Source organism: Urocampus carinirostris, chromosome 17 (assembly GCF_059441175.1).
Source record: "Urocampus carinirostris isolate Australia breed hairy pipefish chromosome 17, RoL_Ucar_1.0, whole genome shotgun sequence".
Classification (NCBI taxonomy): domain Eukaryota; kingdom Metazoa; phylum Chordata; class Actinopteri; order Syngnathiformes; family Syngnathidae; genus Urocampus; species Urocampus carinirostris.
Window position 1 is genome coordinate 27,168,433 of NC_142365.1, and position 24,301 is coordinate 27,192,733.

Sequence of the window (24,301 nt, forward strand, 5' to 3'; positions counted from 1 at the left end):
CTTTATAAGATAATCAAATGTGCAACATAATGTTTTTTTTTCTTCATAAAATTACCCATCACTACAAAAAGAAATAATAATACATGGCCTCTAATACAGTAATCCCTTGACGAAGGACACGCTCCACTTTACGTCAAATAATATTTAGTTTATATCTGCTCTAAGAATAACACATTAATTCAAAAGCAATGGGGAAAAAAACATTTTCATGTTTGGCAGTGAATGTGTTTACTAGATTACTTTAACAGTTGAGTGAATGCAGTTTTACAACTGCAACAACTCATCATACTAGAAAAAATCAACATATAATTTTTTCCTTAATTTTTGTACTGGTTTGAAATGAAAAAAAGAGAAACACCAAATAAGAGTTTAATAGTGCTTAAGCAATAAGATTAGACTATAAATGATCAAACTACTAGGCTGAACCTACTAAAGCTGAGAGTATGTCCTTTAATGCCTTCGAGCAACCAGAGGGAGGGTTTGGTTTGAATTTATTTTACAAATCATAACTTTTGATGGGAAAAAAAAACTAGAAAGTCACATCTTTTTTAACATACTCAAAATGTAAAGTCAGCCAGTTTAAATCATAGTTAAATAGTTAAGGCAAAAATTATTTAAATTTTTCTTAACAACAAAAGCAAACTCAAAACACTACAGGTTATATTAAGGCACCTGAAAGAGTTTTTAAAAAAGTACAGTCCATTCACTCTAATAAAATGTCTACTGCAAAGATCTAAAACAACCATGAGGATGGCTTTGCGTTGCCGTGACGACAAGCATGTGAAATCCCTGAAGAATTCTGTCTGCCGAGGAAATTGTGTCGGTACAAATTCCGACAAGCTCGCCGATTGATTACTTTAAAGCTATGTTGGTGAATTTACTTAAGAGTTTCTCATGTCACCCATTATTAAGGCAAACTGTTCATCCAACAACACTCTTGTTAGCTATTGGCTCTGATGAGGATTGTGTGTTGGATAGGTGATGAAAATTAAATGTTTGGGTGGGGATTTTCTTCCTGTTAGAGGCAACATTTCATCACTAAAACACAAATACACACTTTCTGAAGACCTTTTGTTTGCAAGACTTGGTTCTCTGGTGCTGTCAGAGAAGGCTTCAGTCCATCTGATCCATAATGCCCCCTTTCAGAAACTTTCTATTATCAAGAGGAACATCATAAACAAGCAGAAGCCATAATGCAAAGGGATTATTCCGACTTGTCTGTGATTACAGCCGTCTGATTTATTTTTTCTTCGTTGATGGCATGTCATCCATCTGTTAGTGAGAGATCTTGTAACTTGGCTCAAAATCCAGCAAAGCCTTGATGGAAAATGACATTTTTAGGTCAAATTTGCGGGTTTAATGGTTGAAGTTATGTAATAACTTTTCAATGGCCCTTTGGACAGGGGAACAATATATTTCTCATCACCACTTTGATTACTTTTTGCTGCTGATTACGATGACAATGGCAAGCTAATACAAAGTGTCAACAACTGCATTGTGACAATTAAAGCTACTTCAAGCTGTATGAAGTAATCAGTTTATGTATTTTATTCGGATTAAAACCTAAGAGCTAAGAAACAATTAATAATTAAAGCAATACGTACAAAATGAGAATGAGGACCACAGGATGAGTGTTGAAGGAGAGGTTGACAGCCTGTTCCTGTGGCTTATTTTCTTGCTTCTGCTAAAGAGTAGCTGACAACATCAGCAGAATAGTAAATTTTCTTAGCTCTTAGGTTTTAATCCGAATAAATACATAAACTTTGATTACTTCATACAGCTGAGAAAAAAGGAAAACAATACTTAATAGAGAGTGTCATAAAAATGTATACACATTTTAGCAGCCGATAATCCAGTTGTTTATTCTTTCTCTAAAGACAAAACCCATTGAACTGAGTAATGGCAGCCAGACTTGACTTTGAAGAAAGGAAATGTATTAAAGAATGTGACTGGAAGTATTAAAACACGGTATTGAGGGACATAACGTCACTAAACTCACTTTTGCTGATGATAATGCCGGACTGGCAGGAGAAGAACATAATCTAGGAGATCAGGTCTATCGCCTGGACAATGCATCAACTCAGTATGGGATGGAACTCAGCAAAGAAAACACAAAAGTAATGACCAACAACCTTCAAGGTCTCAACACAAACCTTACCATTAACCACCAAGAGTCTAAACCTGTCACCAATTTAAATATTTTGGAGCTGTCATATTAGAAGATGGGTCAGAACCAGACATTAAGATAGTTCAAACCACTGTCACCCCTGCCAGACTTAAGACTGGAGGAACAAGAATCTAAACGATCAGACTCATGCAAGGGCTGGTTACTTCCGTCTTTCTCTACGCTTGCGAGACATGGTCTCACAGAGTAAAACTGTAACGGAAAATACAGGCCATAGAGATGCGATGCTACAGTAAACCTCTAGGCATCAGTTACAAGATCATATGGACTGGCCAAGATCATTTTCAAAGGGCAGAGGTAGAGGAAGACAGAAAAATAACTGGGCCGACACCATCAAGGAATGGACTAGTGCCAACTTTGTCATGACCCAAATGCAAGCCAAGAACCGTCAACATTGGAGAAAGCTGTCCAAAATTGGTCCTCTGTAATGCCCTGAAGATCCAGACGGAACAGTAGACTGTGAGAAGCACAAAGACAATTTAGGAAGGAGTTTAACAAAGAACCACTTACAATCACTTGAATGAGAGATAAGTAAGTCTGAAGCTGATGGAACTGTTCGGGACGTCTTTAAGAAGCCTTCCGGAGGACCACACACATCAAATAGCCCCAGACAAGAGGAAAGATTACTGGAAATATTTCAAAGAAGTCCAAGAATGTCTTTGCGGCAAGCTAGTCATGAGGTAGGCATTTCAAAGTCATCTGTCCATTGCATCATGAAACTTTGTTGAGGACGACTTTACATTTAAATATTAGTCCATGCTTTTAAGGATTGCCTAAGAATTTCCCTGTCTTCAAAGTCAAGTCTGGCAGGGATGACTTGAATTGGTTCAGCCTATAAAGAAAGAATAAAAATTGAGTTACCAGCTGCTAACATGTGTACACATTTTTGTGACAGTCTGTATTTAAATGTTTATTTATCCTAAACTCTGTTTTCATGTGAGAAAGAAGGTCACACGACATTATTTTAATATCAATCTAATAGGATCATTTCATGTTTGCAGAAAAATGCAACGATTTGAGACACGTACGCCAAATTGAGAAAAACATACATTTCCACATGGTTGAAGCCTGTTCTTAATTTAAATGACTGTCCATGTATGGGGAATAATGTAACGGGACAGTGTGTATTATTTAGCACCTCTTAACACTGGGGTTACATTCCTTGTCGGGCAAGTAATGGCCCATGATCAAATGTTTAATGGACTGCGGCTTCTGTCAAAAAATTTAAAGTATGTGGCCGACCAGTTATGTTGATCGCAGTATAAAATAAATTTGTACAAAAAATTAATCAGCATTTTACCAGATGATGGCAGTAGCATCAACAATCACTCCACCCCCATTTCCACCACGGTGACTGTAAATTAATAAAACAATGACAATGAGGGGCGTCCCTTCTAGAAGAAGAGGAAATTGAATTATTTTTTAATCGAAATCCGAAACAACTTAATCTGCCTGATTAACCCTAAGACTGTGGCTGTTTTCTAACAATAGAATATCAAAAGACACTGCCAGATAAAACATACTGACTACAAAAACCTAACTGGAAACAAACACTGTGAAAAAGTGAAGCAATTAGAGGCTGTTTTAAATGGCACAGCAGCACTAATTCACGAGACCCTAAGAGTCAAAAGACAATGCTACAGAGGCGAGCTGTGAGGCCGCGATGCGAATCGCAAGGCATGCCAAAACTTTCTGTCGGGTGAATTTAGAAAATACTTTTCCAAAAATTCCAGGCGAAATAGTCGGCCCTCCTAGGTTTTCAGCTTACCAAATCTGGCCCACTTTCTAAAAGGTTTGGACAGCCCTGTGTTAAAACAAGTTTACCATAAGACATAGAAACGGTGTTTGGAAACAAGCCATCTCCGGTTAATTGTCGAGTGCATTCAGTCTGACTAGCTCATGAAATATTCACAGCGGCTGTCTAAACACTGGCCAATTAAAGACGGGCAAGGCAAAGCCATTGACTAAACGCCAGCCTATCAAAGATTGAGTCGAGCAGACGGCTTAGCGACAGGCTAGCATCTGTCGCTTGATTTCTGCTGGTACGAGGCCGCATTGCCACAGCATGGTGAAGAACGCCCGCTGGGTTCAAAATTTGGGAGCCAGCTCTTTAATGGCAGGGTAGCAGCAGGAAGGGTTTAAGAGGTGAGGAAAGTGAACTCTGCGGCGGTTTTAAGAACACATGATATGGATCCAAGGTCAGTGAAAGACTGTGATCTCAATTCTTAAAGTGAACCTGTTTCACAAACACTGTTGCGGAAATGTAGCTCATTTATTGATAGAGTCAGTGTTTATTCACCTTGATATTCCGTCTCGAAAATTCATCCCCATAAATTCCTCCGGCCCGATAATCATGAGTGGTTCAACACAGGAAGTCTGCAATTTGTTTGATTTCCACAAATAAATTGTCTACACGGTTGCTAAGTACGGCTTCACAATATTCCTCAGCCTGTCAAACCACTGACTGCAAAAATGACAAGCAACTTTTTTCTCTTTCTTAATGAGCAGCTTGATAGCTTGGAACATAGCCCTAACAACAGAAAACAACATGGGTGACTGCAGAGGTGGAGAATGCTCCCCGAAGCCGGCCAGCTCAGTTTCGGTCATCCTTACAGTGCTCTAAAAATGTCATATAACATGAGCTAACCTTCCTTTACCATGGAGAAGTCCAAATTTATGGGCAATAAAAAGCATATTCCTCTGCCTTTTGTGTTTTTTTTGGGTCCAGAGCATTCTGTTGTCATATTGGCTTTTAGAGAAACTCAAAAATATTTGCCCATAAGTCATGCAGGTTTGTCAAGCTGTTTGTGTATAACTACAGACTGCAGTGTTATTGACTCACAGGCAGACACAGGCAGGCAAGGGGTGCGGCGACTGTAAGAATGCCGACCAAAATGCATGATAATATACATGAAGTATTAAAACCCTAAAAAGGTACAGGTGAATTTCTAAAACCAAGTTGAAAACTGCATCCGGAAATCGTGTTTTGCAAGTTCATAGTTTTTTTACCCACTCAAGTGAAATGGGCATAATTTCGAGCTCAGACTAAGGTGGAGGCCTAAAGCTAGGGCCTGCAGGGTGCCGTTGGCTTGTGGGTTGCAAGTTTAAGGCCCTTGCTTGAGAACAAAGAGCAATCTTCAGAATTGAATCTAGTCACTGCAACTAAAGCAGCAAATAGATGTACGTATTTTAGATACCTTCACTCACATCAAGCAAAGCCGACAATATTTGTCTGAGTCCATGTGGGCCCGTAAGTGCTACGGCGGATAAGTGATAAATGGCAAGAGGGCGGGAGGTAATTCAGGTAAAAGGGAGGGTAAGGGGGATATGGTTTGCGGGAGTTCGGCATTGCCCAATGAAAGCTTGTTTCTGCAATACTCCGGAGATCAATGTGAAGGTGGGGTTAGGTGGGGTATTACCAATGAGGTTCCTCGTAACTCAAACCTGTGGATGAGTTCTGCGCCACCCGAGGGGCTCGGTAATCCGCGATATGGCCGCCATCCCTCACACCATGCAACTGACACGCTGGCAGCTGGCTGAGCTTTAAGCAACGCTTGGGAGAATGTAGGGGGCTCAAGACGAAGCACTAGATAAGCTCCGGTAATGTTACTGATGTGTAATTGCAACGTTGCAGCCTAGGTACGTGACGGGGGATCTTCGTCTACTTAAGATCACAATTCCAAATGCCACATGTCCCATGGGGATAAATGCAGTATGGAAAACATTGAAACAATATCGCTGAGTTGCATTAACTCATCGGTAACTTACAAAGCTTCTAGTCAATGACCCAGCAGTCCCTTGTAATTCCAGACTATGGCAACAGTAAATGGGTTTCATGATTAATTTGATCAAAAACTAGCCAGTGATTCTAGTTATGTAAGTTAAAAAAGTTATGTAAGTTTCCTTTGATCAAAGGTGCTTTCATGAATTGATTGATCAACAACTTATCAATTAATCATTACCAGTTTCATAATCTGCAAACGATTGACATGGTTTACAGGTAATGGTTTACATCACTTTTAAATTGGAAAAGACACCAAATCTAGACATTAAATATTCCATGTTTTAAATGATGCTCAACATATGATATAAACATACATGTGCCTGTAGGTTCATGTTATTGTCAAATTAGTCACAATTTGGCATGATAGTTGATGTACTTGGTACAAGGTTTTTTACGCTGACATCAGTGTTTACTTTGGCAAAAAACGATTAACATTAATTTGACAAAATAAACAAGAACCTACATTTTAAATAGACGATATAAGTGTTAAAATCAAATAATAAATAATTTTATCAACAGCTATTTTGGTTGTATTGTATCTGACAAGTATTAAAATTGGAAAACTATATATGTTGGGTGGTGTTTGGATCAGAATATTCATTTTTTCAAAGCTTTATACTCAACAATTCCATGTTAATTCCTTAGCTTTGTCTATGGTATTTGAGAAATATTTACTATCATAAAACTCTGGTGTTGTAGTATTGTAATATTTTTCAACAATGTGTAAAGCTTTTTGGCTTTTGGATTTTCTAAATCCCAGCAGGCACAGCATAAAAAAACTGAATTAATAATCAACCGTCATGAAAATGAACCTGTCACCATATTTAAAAATCTTGGAGATGTCATATCAGAAGAGGGGTCAGGACCAAAAATCATGGACAGAATAGCTCACACTAAAACCAAACTAGCCAGACCTAAACTCATCTGGAGTCACAAGAAAATTTCAATCTCATTTAAGTCAGCTTAAGATGTGATTTTAAGGTTCTTTTGGTGCTAAACAAAAGTATGCATCGACCAGCCCCCTAATATGTTTCACATTTAAATTCCCCCTTAGTTCCTGCTCAGAGCCTTCGCTCAGTGAAATGCTGGTCTACTAGTGATCTCATGAGCTAAGAAGGGATCCACAGGGTCAAGAGCATTCTCCATTCAGGCCCCGGTAGTGTGGAATGATCTGCCCTCTAAGATTTGACCTGCAACCTCAGTGGAAGTGTTTAAATCTAGACTTAAAACACACTTTTTATCGACAGCTTACAAATGACCTATGTTTCATGTTGTGTGTTGTTTGTTGATGCCCTTGTAATATTCATTGCAGCCTGGTCAGAAAAGGGGATCACCTCATGTGTGGTCCCTTCTCAAGGTTTTCATTTTCCTCATTCAAAGGTTTTGATTTTTTCCTTGCCCTCATGTAGGTTTTAGATCAAATGGTTCAATGGTAGTCTGTATTCTGTCCAGCCCTTTGAGACATTTTGTGATTAAGGGCTGTACAAATAAACATGCCTATACATTAAATTAAACAATCAGACTCATGAAGCGCTAGTCACTACCATCTTCCTCTGTGCGTGCGAGACATGAACTCTCACAGAAAAGCTGTTCAGGAAAACCAGGCCATGGAGAAACAATGCTAAAGGAAACTTCTAGGTATGAGCTACAAAGCCCATGTGACAAACAAAACTGCACAACACCATCATAGGATAGATAGATAGATAGATAGATAGATAGATAGATAGATAGATAGATAGATAGATAGATAGATAGATAGATAGATAGATAGATAGATAGATAGATAGATAGATAGATAGATAGATAGATAGATAGATAGATAGATAGATAGATAGATAGATAGATAGATAGATAGATAGATAGATAGATAGATAGATAGATAGATAGATAGATAGATAGATAGATAGATAGATAGATAGATAGATAGATAGATAGATAGATAGATAGATAGATAGATAGATAGATAGATAGATAGATAGATAGATAGATAGATAGATAGATAGATAGATAGATAGATAGATAGATAGATAGATAGATAGATAGATAGATAGATAGATAGATAGATAGATAGATAGATAGATAGATAGATACTTTTTTCATCCCCTAAGGGAAATTCACATTTCCAGCAGCATTCCTGAGCTGAGAACAGTACAATAATAAAGCCAAAAGAATACAATATACAAATACCCAGTGTGACAAATGCCCACTGTAGCGTGTTATATAGAGTAACTAAATAGTGCTACACAGAATACATATTGCAGTGAGATTTGGTAATATCCAATGTAGGTGGTGTGGTTTAATGTGGGCCTTTACTCTGCCGGGTGGAGTTAAAGAGCCTCATGGCATGAGGAAGAAAAGATCTCTTCAGTCTGTCCGTAGTACAAGACAGTGACAGCAGTCTGTCGCTGAAACTGCTCTTCTGTCTGGAGATAATGCTGTGTAGTGGATGCGATGGATTGTCCATGATTGACCTCAGCTTTTTCAGTGCTCGTCTCTCAGCTACTGTTGTTAATGGCACATTGGACCCCAGGGTTGGGTAGGGTTACTTTAACTTGATTACTTTCAATTACTTTTGGATTACTCCAATACCAAATATGCTAATAAAAGACAAAAGAAACTAAATATGAATACAAGTATGACTCACACCACATTTAGTATTAAAAGGTGTGGTAAGCTTTCTCTCCTGGCTTTGATCTCTTTGATCTCCGGCAAAACTAACATAAAATGCGACAGAAACAAAATGAAAATAAATCCAAACAGCTTGCCAACATCATTTTTGCTGTTCCATGTATTCCGTTACTCCCCAAGCCTGCACCAAATTTAGTAATTGTATTCATATTTAGTTTCATTTTGTCTTTTATTAGCATATTTGGTATTGGAGTAATCCAAAAGTAATTGAAAGTAATCAAGTTAAAGTAACCCTACCCAACCTTGTTGGACCCTACCAAAAACTCTTAACTGTGCGCAGACAAAAAAGGTATAGAGGTATGGGCACGGCACAAGATCTATAGGACTGGCCAAGACCATTTATCCAGGCAGAGTCAGAAAGGGCAGAAGGAGAAGATGACAAAAACGAACTGGAACACCAAGGTTTGGACAGGTGCCAATTTTTCCACAACCCATACTCTGGCCAGGAACTGTCAGCAGTGGGGAAAGCTTTCCAGAGTTGTGAACTCAGTGGTGCCTCGAAAGCCCAGGTGGTAAAGAAATAGGGAAGCATTCCAAAAAAGAGTATCAAGTAACCATGCCCCCCAAAAAACTCTTCAAACTTTTAGGCAGAGTAGGTCCTGACCTTCAAATACCAACTTCTCCAACAAGTTTTCCCAAAATGCCAGCAGATTGTCAATTAATAAACTGGACAGATGGTTGACACTAAATGAGGAAAATGTGTAGTTGACGTCTTTGAATATGGGCGGAGCCTGGCGGTGCATTCCACTGAGAGGTCGTAAAACAAGCAGCTCTATTAGGTGAACTTAACAAGGTCAGTGCCTCAGCAAACTTGTTGTTTGTGACTAAGATTGGGATGAATACCATGTTGCTTCATTGTATTGTTTTAATCATATAGAGTACATTTTTCACTCCGATTCAATGGGAGACGAATCGGAGAGCGCAGTGCAATTAAAGCGCAATTGATGCACAACAGCGCCGGCGACATGTCCGATAAAAACAATTCTCTACTCAGCTCCACAAGTCACTCTGCTGCCAGAAAGCGCGTGTGGCTCTTAATTAAAATGGAGTGTGCATGTTTTTGGAATGTAAATCATGTGGTGGCGGCGTACAGCGCCGCGACAGCTCGGTGATGAGTCATTTTAATTGAAACAACACCTAACGTACGCGCTCTTCGCAGCCCAAATGACAACGACGGAGATAGTTGCACAGCTCCAAAGCCGGAACATAATTTTGCTCCATCAAACATCGTTTGAGTATCCTTTTGTTGTCGGTTTGTTTACTGTAACAAACAAAGCATGTTTACCACAAACTGAGAAGAAAAGTAGACCGGAAAATATGCTGTAAGTGTAATTAGATGCTGGTATAAACACACAAAAAGTCAGTAATTCGGCCTGTCTTAATTTACAGTATATCTACTACTGGTTTTTGAGAATATCACTGGAGAGGACACGAACCAATTATTTCAATTCCCACAAGGATATAAAAATTAGAACCAAAATATCACAAATTTGCCAGCTAACCTGTTTCAATATGGGTTACAAAGGAGACACAATTACCATTTACTTAAGAGAACAATGTTCTCTACTGAACCCATTTTAACCATGTTGCTAACCAAAACAGCAGCAAAAACACTGAGACATTTATGAGCTGTTATCATTTCAAATTTCTTCACCATTCAAACGATGTAGCTAACCAAAATCAAAAACCCCAATGTCGTTGTACAGTTAGTGAAAGAAAGGACAGAACGAAATAAATAAATTATTCAAAGGGAAGATCGGAGGAAGAAAGAATAGAAAGACTGGAAAGATCAAAAGACATTTCTGATGTTCACTATGTTTTGTGTACTGTTCTCCAATTCAAAATCGATTGCACCCTGGTCAGCCTTGATGGGGGGTTACCACTTGTGAGGCCCCTTCTCTTTTTTCCTCATATTGGGATTTTTTAGTTTTTCCTTGCACTCATGATGGTTTAAAATCAGGGGATGGTGTAACTGGAACCTGTGCAGTCCTTGAGATATTTTGTGATTAAGGGCTATACAAATAAATGTGACTTGACTTGACAGAAAGCTTCAAAGGAAGTAATAAAAGAAGAGAGGAAAAGGGGATGTAAATAAAGAATGAAGAAAGCCAAGAATGTAGAATGCAAATAATAAAGAAAGCAAAGAAAGAAAGAAAGAAAGAAAGAAAGAAAGAAAGAAAGAAAGAAAGAAAGAAAGAAAGAAAGAAAGAAAGAAAGAAAGAAAGAAAGAAAGAAGAAAAGAAAGAGAGAAGGGGAAAGAAAGAAAAAGAGAGGGAAAAGGAGGAAGAGGGAATAAAAGAGAGAAATAAATTATTTAAATCAATCAAACAAAAACCTTTATTAACCGTTTAGAAATGGAGCCAGCTCTTACCACATTTTTCCCTTGACTTCAGGTAAAAGAAAAAAAATTTGAACGTTTGTACTTGAGGGGCCTCATTGGCGGACCTTTCAATCTCTACCACATCGGCTTCGCTCCACTTCATCTCAAACAAAAAGATGCTCCAATCTGGACACTCCATTAAGGCTACTCACTTCAAGAACAGACAAAAAAAAAGTGCTGGGCTTCAAATGCGAAAGTTCTAAATGGAAAGACTTCTGATCTGAGTTTGACGGTTTAACTGTTTCTTAATATTTGATGCCGGAAGAAAAAGGCAGTCAGATCTTTTTTTGAAGTGTCAAAAGAGACAAGAAGGGTGACGGACCAATTGGTGAAGGCTGTAGGGTTTTGTTAAAAAAAAATGGGGGGGGGGGGTTTGTCATAATTGATAATGCTATGCCGTCCATTGCGGTGAAATCTTGTGGCAGCTTTAAAACCCAGCAGTCTGCACTGCAGTTTCCAAGACAACCAGTTCATAAAAATGAAATCTTCGTCCCCCACAGTAAATGAACACCTTGCAGGCCAGGAGTTGAACACAATCTTTCCTTTGAAAACTTCTTTTTCAACTGAGTTTCAGGTTGTTTACAATAGACGAGCTCACATGTACCATGTTGCTAACCAAAACAGCAGATCTGGACCTGCTATGCACCCTTATATAGTCAGAGTGGGTTAATTTGTGCCAATGGACAAGTAGTGCCACCTATGATATTTAGAAAACCGTGATTAAGGTTTTTGATTGCTGTGTTTGAACAATTATAGAAAACTATGAAAACAGTTCACACATGTTTTAGTACTCTAGTAAGCTGCATTATGAGCCTGTACAGTTAGCATGATGCAAGCTGAAAACAGCTAGGGGATGCATTTTTATCAAAATGGTGGGCTTGGGGTAATTTGTGCCAAAGAACCTGGGTTAAATTGTCCCAGTGGCACAACTTCCCCCAAATTATGATTATTCATATGCAATATATTACTTAATTGTATTTTATTGTTATCATACATTGTATTATAACATGTAATCTCTAAAACTATGTGCCATTCTTCATTTTGGACCAAAATCCATCATGCCACGCAATTACAAAAGGAAAACAGACAGTTTTAACTCCTCTTGATCAGTTAGAAAGAGCAGTGAAAGAGGTGCAATGGGGGAAAACCATACGTCAGGTTGGTAAGGAGATGAAGATCTGCAGGATGACCATAAAAGGATAAAATGATAAGAAGAAAATAGGAGAAGTAACAAAGCCAGGCTATGAAAGAACAGCAGCCACCAAACGAGTCTTCAATGAAAGCATGAAAAAGAGCTAGTTCACTATATTAAAACACTACCAGCAATGTTTCATGGCTTCGGTGTCATGAAATGCCATGAACTGTTTTTTGAGATTGCAAACAGAAATAACATTGACATGCCTGCCAGCTAGACCAGAGACCAAAAAGCCAGTTAGATCAAGTAGACTCTAAGCCATTTGGAGCAGATAACTTCAACTTCAACTACAAGAAAGAAGGAACAGAACTGTAGGAAAGAAAGTGAAAACAAGAATTGTGACTGACACACCTGAGAAGATGGAGTTGGAGAAGGATCACAAAGAAAAAGAAGATTAAAAGGCTGAACAGGAAAAGAAAAAAAATGAAAGAGAGAAGAAAAGGGCTCTGAAACATGCAAATCAATCAAAAACCAAGAATAAAATGGCCAGAAGAAAAGATCCACCACCAATGATGAGGCAGAAGATGGCCTGGACACACAGCATAGAGAAAAAACAGTCTGAAAAGAAGAAAAAGAGTAAAAACAAGGAGTTTCTTAAAGGGTCAAACCCAACCAAAAGCCTCCCAAAAGCTCTCCAGTAGCTCAGAGGCGAGTGAGTTTCCAGTTCTACTTTGCGATGCCACTGAATATGAGAGTTCAGATGGGCATAGTGACAATGATGTTGACGATGATGATCAAGCATCTGTCTGCTTGTGACTTTGTCATGGTTAACTTTGCAGGTAAAAAAATCCAAAACCTATAGATATGTTGGATCGGTGAAGAATGTTGGGTCAGGTCTGCTGACGGGCTTCGCATCTTCACATTTAGAGAAGATGATAAAGGAGTCATCCCTAGAGGTGATGAAACTGCCCACACCTCAAAAGCTTGGTGGTACAACCAGAAGGGAGCTCAAGTTTACATTATCCTGCAGCACTGACAAGTGGAATGTTCATTACTTGGCCGAATCTTTCATTTTCAGTTTGTTCTGAGCATGTGTTCATGTGGCGCTCGGTCTTGTTGAAGCAAATTGACTTTTGATGATGTTAAAACTTTAAATAAACATTAAACAAGTAATTTTGCGTTTAATTTATCTTGCTTTTATAAAGCATTATCGTTTGTGGGATTATAATGATCGTTTTTACTTCAGTTATCAACGGCACGATTTGCCCCCACTGTATTCTGACTAATGGCACAATTTACCCCATACTAGGGGGATGTTGTGCCACAAAACCACTTTTTGGTTTATTTAAGATCCAAAGTGATTGCCCCCAGGGATGCACAACATCCTAAACTATATATACATATTTTAGTTGGAGGCATTCCTGTAATTACCTTGTCTAAAAGGCACTTTAAGTAAAAATTGGCACTACTTACCACACTCTCCCTAGCGTAGGTTTGCTGTCGGCACAATTTTAATCATTACAACATCAATCGTTTGGACACAAACGCCAGGGTTTGTACACTTTTTTCATGGCCAGATTCAAGCACTAGTCAAGAATTTTAAAACATTTTTTTTTTCAATTTATCCAGTCCTATTAAAATAAGAAATTCTGAGTGAATCAAATTTTATGCAGATCCACAAAATGTACGCAAATTACATGTACATTTGTCGAGACGTGATATTTAGATCTTAAATCACAAATATATTTGTGGATGTGAACAAGTGTGTAGATATTTTTGAGACAAAAATAACAGTAATAAGTGTCAAGGTTAAAACTTGAGATTGTAATAGAAAGAAGAAAAGAAGACACTCTGAGTCGGAAACCTTTTGATAGCCCTTTCCATCGGAGGTACGGGCTTCCAGGATCGGCTCGAGGAAGAACACACTCCTCCTTTTTTAGGACGCTTATTTATTGTAAAACACAAGAAGGAAACTACACATCAGATTGGTTTATATGAACACAGGAAATGAATCTGATTGGTTTAGACAGGAATCAAATATTTAAATGCAGTGTATAATGTTGGTCGCTAGATAGTGTGCGAGTATAATAAATGAAAAACAGGGATAGTGAAACTTTGTAAACACAATGCTTCTCTGTGAGAAGAAACCGAAACCTTCGAGCAGCTTGGAATGTGCTTGTGTCAAGGCAATCTTGATATCAGCTAGCACGCCTCATAGTGGCCATCAAGTTGTAGCTTTTTAATCAGAAGCACATCTTTTGGTGGCTGAGAACTTATTCTCCTGACCTTGAAGGTGTTTGTGAAATCGTAAAACCCCACATTTATTGAGCACTATAGAAATATAAACGTATAAAGATATAAGAGTATAAAAATAAAAAGTATCGAAGTTTATATTGGGTATAAGAGTATATAATATAGTATAAAAGGCACATTAAGACCACTATTTCTCTTACAATAAGTAGCTTGCATTTTCAGTTGCAGGAAGTTCTTACCATTACAATTTACCAATGGGAAACACTACCTTCATTTTTTGCATGGGCCATAATAAATGTCCTTAATTAATACTTCAAGACAATGCCGCGTAACGATTTGAGAAACTTCAAAAACCTCCAAAGCTGGAGACGCAACTGAAGGTATAAATGCAGCTTGACACTGTGCATCCCTGGTTGATTTCACTATGTGCAAGTCATCAAAATAAGGATATGACCCAAAAATGTTAACTGCATGGCTTGCTAAATAGCTAAAAAGTAGCTTGATGGTTTTCCAGAAAAGTAAACATGTAAAAAGCTAACTAAATAGCCCTATAAAAGCTCAAAAAAACGAGCTAGCTAGCTAGAAAGGAGGCCAAAATTTAGTTTGATATCTTGGAAAAAAAGATAAAACGTTAACTACATAGCACGCAAAACATGTAAAAGGCTAGCTAGAAAGCTTTCTAAATAGCTAAAAGTGTAGGAAGACAGCAAGCAACAAAGCTAAAAAGGTAGCCAGATAGCTAGCTAAAAAAACTGCACATTCTTTGCTCATTCACTTTGTAAAACCCATAAATTGGAATTTCAATTGTTGTATTTCTTGTAAAATTAATCATGAAAAAGATTGATAAATAAATTGGTTATTGATTGTCATTCTATTCTGTGAGTTAATTTCATAATAATTATCAAGACCTGAATAGATTTTTTTGTCCATTAAGCCCATGGACTGGAATTTTTTTATTAGAATAATCTAATATCAAAATTTATTATGTTAAGATTATGTTATTTCAGGTTAGTTATTAAAATAATGAAATAGACTCAGTCATCCAACAAGAAAAATAAAATATTAGAAAATCACAAGAGCCCAGCGATGGCGAGCTTTTGCCAGAAAGAGTCCGCCAGCACCTTAACTGTCCTCAGGGGGCACCCTGGTGCCCGCGGGCACCTCCCTGGAGACCCCTGCTGTAGATAATATTGACATGGCCATTTTATAAGTAGCTCACATGCACAAAAAGTGTGCCCCCTGCCCCAGCACGACACCATACAGCAACATCAAGGGCTAAAATAATACACATTGTCCCTTAAAGAAAAATAAATCTGATGTTTTTCTGTTATTTGCCCACCAATGGTCCAGCATCTCGGAGAAGAAAACGAAAGGTTGCAGCGACCGCACAAGTCTAATCGAGTTCATTACGGCGGGAGTGAGACACCATTGATTTACACAGCTACAGAGGTGGCGGCGCCAAACGTTATGATTACGTAGCAGAGACCAACTTTCACCTCGGCGAAATGTCACCATTTCATTACCCAATCCTAAGAAGATAATAAAGCCAGAGAATTATGAAGACATATTCGATGGCAAGTTGTGAGATGCACTTTGAAACAGCTATTTTTTAGCTATCGCACACAGCAGTTCAAAATCAAACTTTACAAATTATATTAACAGTTGAAATTGGTAAACATGAACCGTTTTATGAACTTTTTTAAATTTGTTTTGCGACAATAATTTGTCGGTATTTTTTTTATCTTTTGAAAAATAACAGATTTGTGTGTTCTTCATTTTACTTTTATAAATAAAGCATTTTAATATTTTCATTGTATTTTTATTTATTTTTATTTGGACAAAACCACTTTCATCAAACTGTATTTTGTATAAATATATTTTGTAGACCACTGAACTTCATTTGGATGTTTTATATTTACCCTCATTTCGGGATTACAAACTCCAATTTTGTCACCTAATTTAGACCCTGCGTGTCAGGACCAGAACGGAAACAGGACCCAATTGCGTAACATTTATCATAAGTTTTATTGAAGGAAAGAGGAAGGGCTGCGCCCACAATCCGGTGTTTGCTGGACGTGGGAGGCAAGTTGCTCTCTTACTCGGATTGTGATCCAAACACGGAAGTTGATCTTCCGTAGCTAGCGATGGCGGTGTCAGGGACGGAAACGAGTCGTAAGCCAGAACAAGAGAGTAGACGTAGTCGGGAACAATAAAGGGGTCGTAAGCCGGGACGGGAGAGCAGACGTGGTCAGGATCAAAGCAGGTCGTTGCCGGAGACAAACGGGAGCAAAAACGGGACAGGGTCGAAAAAGGCTTGCCTATTATACAATCAGGTTTCCAGACGGACTGACAACAGGGGATTGACAGGACTGGGTTTGAGTAGGAACAGGGAGCCAATCAGACCCCGCAGCGGTTGGCGCCAAATAAGCGGGCACAGGTGAATTACATCAGTAATCATGACACTGCGGCGTATGCAGAAATGAGGCTAATGTATGCATTTTTTACTATCAGCCTCCAGGGGCGCTCCAACAGAAAGAGAGTTTGGCAGGAGGTGTTGAGGAAGATGTGGACGCAGCTCTAGACAGCCGACTCCACTGTTTAATGTTGTCGGCCCAGTTGTTTTTCAGTCTTCCTTTGCTCCAGCCCCCTTTGACTGTGCCCTGGATAATTATCTTGGACAGTCCTGATGATCTTGTGACCATATCACGGAAGTTTGTGTCTGCGCAGTTAACAACAGTTCTTCGTAGGGTCCAATGTGCGCACTGTTTCTTTGGTCATATAGGCGGATGCTTCGAAGATTCCAGTAGCAGCGTATCTCCAAAGCCTGGATTTTTTACCTAGTTTTTCTGAGAGAGTGCATTTCTTGTAAGCGTAGAGGAAGATGGAAGTAACCAGCACTTGCATGAGTCTGATCTTTGATTTCACTGCTATGATCTTGTCCCTGCAGTAAAATTTAGGTCTGGCAAAAAGCGACTGTAGTTTGAGCTATCGTGGCCATAATTTCTGGTTGTGTCGCCTCTTCTGATGACAGCTCCAAGATATTTAAAATTGGTGACAGGTTCTGGCTCTCTGTGGTTGATGGTGATGTTTGCTGTGATACTTTGGGGATTGTTGGTCATTACTTTTGTTTCTTCTGTTCTTATTTACATCCCATACTGGCTTGATAATTGCTCCAAGAGATTGACCAGATCTCCTGCCAATCTGGCAATATCATCAGTAAAATGGAGGTTAGTGATGTTGTGTCCCCCAATACTGACTGAACCTTCATGTTGCTCCAGAGCTTCGGACATGATCCCGTTTAGGATTCCTGGTTGTATGATACAGTCATTAATTGAGAACATCTCAGGGGCCGTAGAACACTATCTCAGGGGACACATCCGGCCTGCGGGCCTTGATTTTGTTATACAGTATCTGGTTTATGTGAAAAAAATGTGTGAATTTTTTTCCACTTAAAAAAAAAAACTGAAATATCCAAATAAAACTTTTGGTTGGCCAGGGAGAATAGTTTTAAATGTTTCAAATTCATCAGAGTACAGCCTTTCGCTCGTCAACTCATAACAGCTCCTTGTTTAAATTGAATATCTATTCCCCATATGTTTAGGGCATGGGAAAATATTAAAACAATTGTGACATGTTTATCCTCCTACAGAATCCAAATAAAAATAAAAATCTATTTTTCTCCCCAATATTTTTCAATGTGCAAACATTTTTGGAAAAGCGCCAGGTAGCTGCGTGTTCCTGAGCCTTGCACTATACAAATTAACTCCTAAAGAAATACTATTTGCACTTACAAGCAAAAAGGCCTTTCGTTGCCAGGCCGATAGAAGATTGGATTTGTCTGCTTGGTGGTCATTGGCTGTAGTACCCGATTTGGCCACCAGAAGGAATTAGAGACCCCACGGAAGCAGATGTTTATTGATTTCGGCGGTATTTATTGAGGTTGCCTTGACACAATACTGAGCTAAAACTGCTCGCTGAGGCCTCAAGTGCAAAATTGGTTCAGCTGTTTCACAGCCTATATATTCAAACGTGCACACACACATTCAAACACACACGCACATTCAAACACACACACACACACACACACACACACACACACACACACACACACACACACACACACACACACAAATCAGGTTTTATAGAGTAGTTTAGATTTAGATGGAAATTCTAGCTCGTAGAGTTTTTTTTCTGCATAGTTTCATTCCAACATGTTTTTTCCTCTCCGAAAGACATTGAGGAGTCTGTTCTGCAAGTGCATCTCGGTTGCAAATGCAGACAGATGCGCCTTCACGACACAAGTGCATTTGCGAGCGAGTCTGGTTGCACGTCTGCGCATCCTAACCCAATTCCCGGGGAAAAGGAGTTGAATGATTAACAGTCAAGCGGAACATGGCACCCGTCGCCACCGACTGACACTCAGTCATCTCACCGGTATTTAATAAAGCGTGAGGCAAGGAGGCAACCTTTGTTTACTTAAGGCTCTGCCGCCGAGGATGGAAATAACGCGGTGCAAACAAGCTGTCAGATATGATCAGTGTGACATGCCAATGCATCATAAAGGACTGTTGGGTTTTGGTGGAATACTACGGTAACCGGGCTGAGTTGGACAAAAAAGAAGGGTGGAAAGCAATATATTGTGCATCTGATGAGATGATACAAAGATAACCTTGCTCAAGCATATTTGCTCATACAACAGTGTCAAAAAGGCATACACTGACGTGGCCTTCATATTACAGCTTCAGTATTTTGATATAGGACAGCATACAAGGACTAGCAGGCTGAGAGTTTCTTCCCCAGGGCCATCACCACCCTAAGCATGTGTGCATACCTGTAAAATAATATATTTTGCCACTTATTTTGTCGTTGTTGCTGTAAATGTTATTGCTGAACTTCTCATTGCACTACTGTTACGATGGACTATTCTTTCATTGCACTATTATTACAACTTGGGCCAGGCTCTATGCAGTACTTAGTAAATATTTTTTTTCTAATTATCCTGATAGTCTTGTCATTTTTATCTTCAAAGTCTTTATCACATCTTGAGTGCCATGTCTAATCTCATTGCATTCAATGTTTCTCAACGTTGATATCAACGACAACAAAGACAATTCAATTCAATATAGAAATTCACTATAAAGTTAAACTGTCATATTCAAATATGTAATCAATGACTACATAAACAGGAATTTTTAAAAAATGTACTGCATAGCCTTGAAATTTAGCATAAATACAAACAGAGCATCGCAACTTGGTAGGTTTATAATCCCTGAAATAATTGTGATTTAACAGGCAGAAAAAAACATAATTACATTTTAGTTTTTTTTTTTTTTTTTAAATCCACAAATTAAAAGACTTATTAGCTAAAAATGCAATTACCTTAGTTCACAATGCAATAGACCTGATCTCTTTAACCTTTACCTATGTTGACATTTGTGATTGCTCCGGATTTCTACAATCTCCAATGGGGGCGAACCTATTATCTGTTAAAAAAGAAAAAAGAAAAATCAACACACACATTACCTATCTTTATGCTACTGCCTAAAAAGAATTTGCTTCAGCGCTATATTCGACCCTAGAGCATCCCTTACTCACCTATTGACCCACTTATTGGCGCATTACACCATCTATTCCACTTGAAGAAAAAATCCTTCTTGATGTTAGCTTAATCTATAACTTGAAGAAAACATTCCTTTTGAAATGTGTAGTTAACTTTTAAGAAAAATACGGATATTACGCCAACCTAATCCAAAACAGTATCCCCACTTTAAATACACAGCCTTGCTGAAAACTTTACTAAAGTACTCCCTTATTGAATAGTCAGTTGAGGGGGGGAGCACTACAAAAAAGAAACAAAACTGCAAAAAGGTTTTTTTAAGCATAGCTAATCCTTCCTTCATCCCAATGCAAAAAGGAACTTCCTACCTGCAAATAACAGGAGTTCTCTTAAACGCAAGCCTGCTTTGATAAGATTAGCCGCTACGAGTGCGGGGTGGAGATAAGTGCAGAATAATTCCCCGTGTGTATTGGATGCGAGTTGCTTTTTAGTCCTTGGTGGGCCGACCCCAGACATGGGGACTTGAGACTTAGTGACTTGGACTCGAGTCGACTCGAGTCGCTGTTTTTATGACTTGTGACTTGACTTGGACTTGGCAATCTAAGACTCGGGACTTGACTTGTGACTTGACTTGCCCAAGAAAAAAATACTTGGGACTTACTTGGGACTTGAAGGTGAAGACTTGAGACTTACTTGAGACTTGCACATGTGTGACTTGGTCCCATGTCTGGCCGACCCCGCCAGTATCCTGGGAATTTGTTATGACCCAGCCACGCCATTTGCCCGTTAGCATGACGAGTACAATGTACTGGGGACTCAGTAAATAGGAGGAAATGTTTCATTTGATTTAAGCCAAATGCCCGTTTTTTCATGACCAAATTCAAGCACTTTTTATGAACGGTAGAAGTCAACATTACAATTAAAAAAAACAGTGTGAATCATGAATTTTGCAGAGCAGAGAGAAAAATGGCACGAACACCCTGACAGTTGGCGGTTCTCTATCACTTTTTCATGCCCAGTGGGATCCAACAGAAGCCAGTTTTCAAACCCCCTCTGCTGATGCTGTCCTGTTCTGAGCCAAGAAAGTCGTTGATATGTTGAACTTTTTTTCTGCTGATTAACTCCATTTTTTGGGGATGCCAAGACTGCCTCCACTTGCTTAGCATAATGTTTTCCGTGTACAGTAACCCTTTTTCTGTATCGCGGTGTGTATATTTCTCGGATTTTCATAGAGCATTGTGTTCTGATGCAAACTCACAGAAAATGCTATCACTGGGGCAGTGAGGGTGCACAAGTCAATGGGTCTACCCAAAACAAACTGTGAAGCACGGCGACAGCTAGTATTTTAGCAGATCGTTTCATTGTAATTTTTTCAATCAAATCAGACTCTGAGGAAAGTCAGAAGAGCGCCTAAAAATGCTTGACACCTTCGGGAGAAAAAGCAATAGCTGCAGGTTCGGCCTACTGCCACGGCTAGTCTACGAAACAACTCTCACAAACGCCACCCCTGCAGAGCCTGTATCTCACCAAGGCCAGATCCATTACTGGCATGGCTTTTTGCGACAACATCATAAGTCTACCCAAAATAGACACAACAAATCAAGCAGCTTCAGGGACTGACATTCTTTTGACTCCATTTCATTGAACATTTTTAGCTGGCTGTGAAAACGCACTCACTTTTGTTCGAAGTTGACTTTGGTGCTTGGGTACCCTTCGGTCCTTCAATACTCAATAGTGCGGCCCTGCTGTAATTTGTCAAGGCATCTTGTAAAACTTTCCCTGACACGGGAAATGGGAATAAAAGAGAGTGAGCACAAGAGAGTGTTCATAAATATGAAAAGGCTGTTCTGTGCACTTCTGTTTTCCCACACAGATGTGATGTAATTTCATATTTGATGCGAAGAAGGGAGAAACGAGGAAGCTAAAGACAACTTTGAATATGCGTGAAAACAGTTCGTACACCTTTTTCATGACCAAATTCAAGCACCTTTTAAGAAAGCCAAGTGAATCATGTATATTGTAGAGCCATGAACATATGTGAGATTTACATACGTGATTTTAAGTTTTCTACCCATCGTTTATTAAAACGACAGCATCCTTGGTCTGATACATTTGTCCTTGTAGGCGCGACACGTAGGGGACGATGACGCCTTACATGACAATACTATACAAACTAATGCCAGCTGTCACTAATCACGAGAAAAGAACAAATGCAATGACAAAGCGAAGCCTTCAGAGCGAGTGTGTCAGAGTCATTATTAAGCTGACTTGTTTTATTTATTTTCTCTCATTTCATGTGTGGTTTATTGAGTCGGACTGACCAGAAACATGGCAACAATACTAAGCATTTTCAAGCACTTTACCCACAATTCTGGTACTGTGAAAATCTTGAAAACACTTTAAAATTCAAGCATTTTACTCGTACGAGCACTTAGTACAGCAAGCAGGATTTTTGTTGCAACTAAAACTCATATAACAAAATTCTCATGTTTAAAGGTCCTTGTATAAATAAGAACTACTGTACTATGATAATTAATAGCAATGCAAATATCAAAAATATCAGATATAATGTTTTTTGGGACACTCGAAGACCCCAAAATAGATGCAGACTGTCAAAGATGTGGTTGCTTGTGCGCGCCACCTCCCAAGCCCTGACCACACCACCAAAAACAACCTAATCGCTTGATCTAAATGAAATGTTTCAGCTAAAATGAACTCACAACCACTTTTAAAAGCAATGCTATCCCCCCAGAGAACTTTCAAACCCGGTGAAACGTCAAAGGTCAGAAACGCACTCGCTCTGTTTTTAAAGCTGCTGAACCAGAGCTGTCGCCGCACAGTAAAGACTCGAGTAAAAAGTCCTTCCATCAGGAGTTTTCCATTCCTTGCCGGAGATAGGATTGTCTGAAACGGGCAGGGGAGAGAGGAAGTTCATTTCATGAATGACGTCCCCTGCCAAGCCCTAGCCGGATTGACGGGCAGGGGGTGCGTTGTAGGGTAGAATGGCGTAAAGGAAGTGGGCCATGTCCCGCGGCTATAAAGGGGCGCCTACATCTTTGAAGTGGCTCCTCGCGAGCGAGCACGAAGGTTTGTGAATTTCAGATCATTTCACGGGGAGAAAAAGGCGGCATGGACTTGTGAGGCAAGGTGGCGCAAAAAAGAAAAGGATAAGAAAGAAATTGGACCACCCATGACTGGCCGGGTCGAACGTTACGTCAACTAGAGGATGACTACCACTGAATGAATGTGGAGCGCAGACTTAAAAGGGAATTCTGAAATAGGTAGGAAGAATCATTTCAAAGACATGGGTGGATGTTTCACTCAGAAAAGATGTCTTTGAATGCCCAGAACAAAAATACTATTTTCAGCAGTGATGTAACTGACTGATGCCTAGGAATTAAGGATCAACACAAGCAACAGTAGAGTGGCTATACTCAACGGGGCGCTCTAAAGTAGCCGCACTATGAAAAACAGGATTCATACAGTACACCTTTTTAAGAGCCAAATTTATGCACTTTTCAAGGACTTTCAAACCCAATTTTCTTCAGTACTATTAAAAGAAATAAAATCTAGTGTCAATCATGTACTTGGCAGCGCTAAAAATATATATGTCCGATTTATGTATGTGATTTTCAATATTGAGTGTGCGTTTATAAAGACATGATTTTTAGAGGTGGCACGGCGGCTGAGAGCGCGTCCGCGGTACAGTTTTAAGGACATGAGATCAAATCTAGCTACCAGCCATCCTGTACGAAGTTTGCATGTTCTCCCTGGGCTCTCCAGTTTTCTCCCACATTCCAAAAACATGTCTGTCAGGTTAATTGGCCGGTCCAAATTGTCCCTAGATGTAAATGAGTGAGCCAGTTCTCTGGCTGGCAACCAGCCCACTGGCCGAAGACACTTGGGATGGGCTCCAACACCCCCGCAACCCTACTGAGGATAAGAGGTGCAGATGATGGATGGATGAATTTTAGATAATGAGTAAATCGCAAAAAAAAAAATGTTTTTGAGAAAAATATCTCCCCATACTGTATATGTATTGGGTAAAAATGACAGTATTATATAACTAACAGTTTCAGTTGCAAGAAGTTTTTCCCATAACAATTCACTACTGGGACAACATTATTTTGCAGAGCCACAAACATATCTGCAATGAGTTAAGTTTGAGACAAATCTCTCCCCATACTATATACTGTACGTGTTGGGTAAAATGACAGTAATATGTAGCTTAAATTTCTAGTTCTTCCCATTATAATCAACAGGAGAAATGGTAAATGGTCTGCATTTATAAAGCGATTTTCAAGTCCATGAAGACCTCC

The 24,301-nt window shown here is 39.1% G+C and overlaps 1 protein-coding gene and 1 long non-coding RNA gene across 3 annotated transcripts in view; one reads left to right on the top strand and one right to left on the bottom strand.

Annotated features, from left to right (window-relative positions):
• tmem132e (transmembrane protein 132E) overlaps window positions 1-24,301 on the bottom strand; it is a 508,399-nt gene that overhangs the window by 396,210 nt on the left and 87,888 nt on the right. The gene's annotated exons all lie outside the window — the stretch shown is intronic.
• Window positions 9,381-13,282, top strand: LOC148349672 (uncharacterized). The gene is made up of 3 exons (XR_015847307.1): window positions 9,381-9,450; window positions 9,817-9,892; window positions 11,058-13,282. It is a non-coding gene; the product is annotated as an uncharacterized LOC148349672 (long non-coding RNA).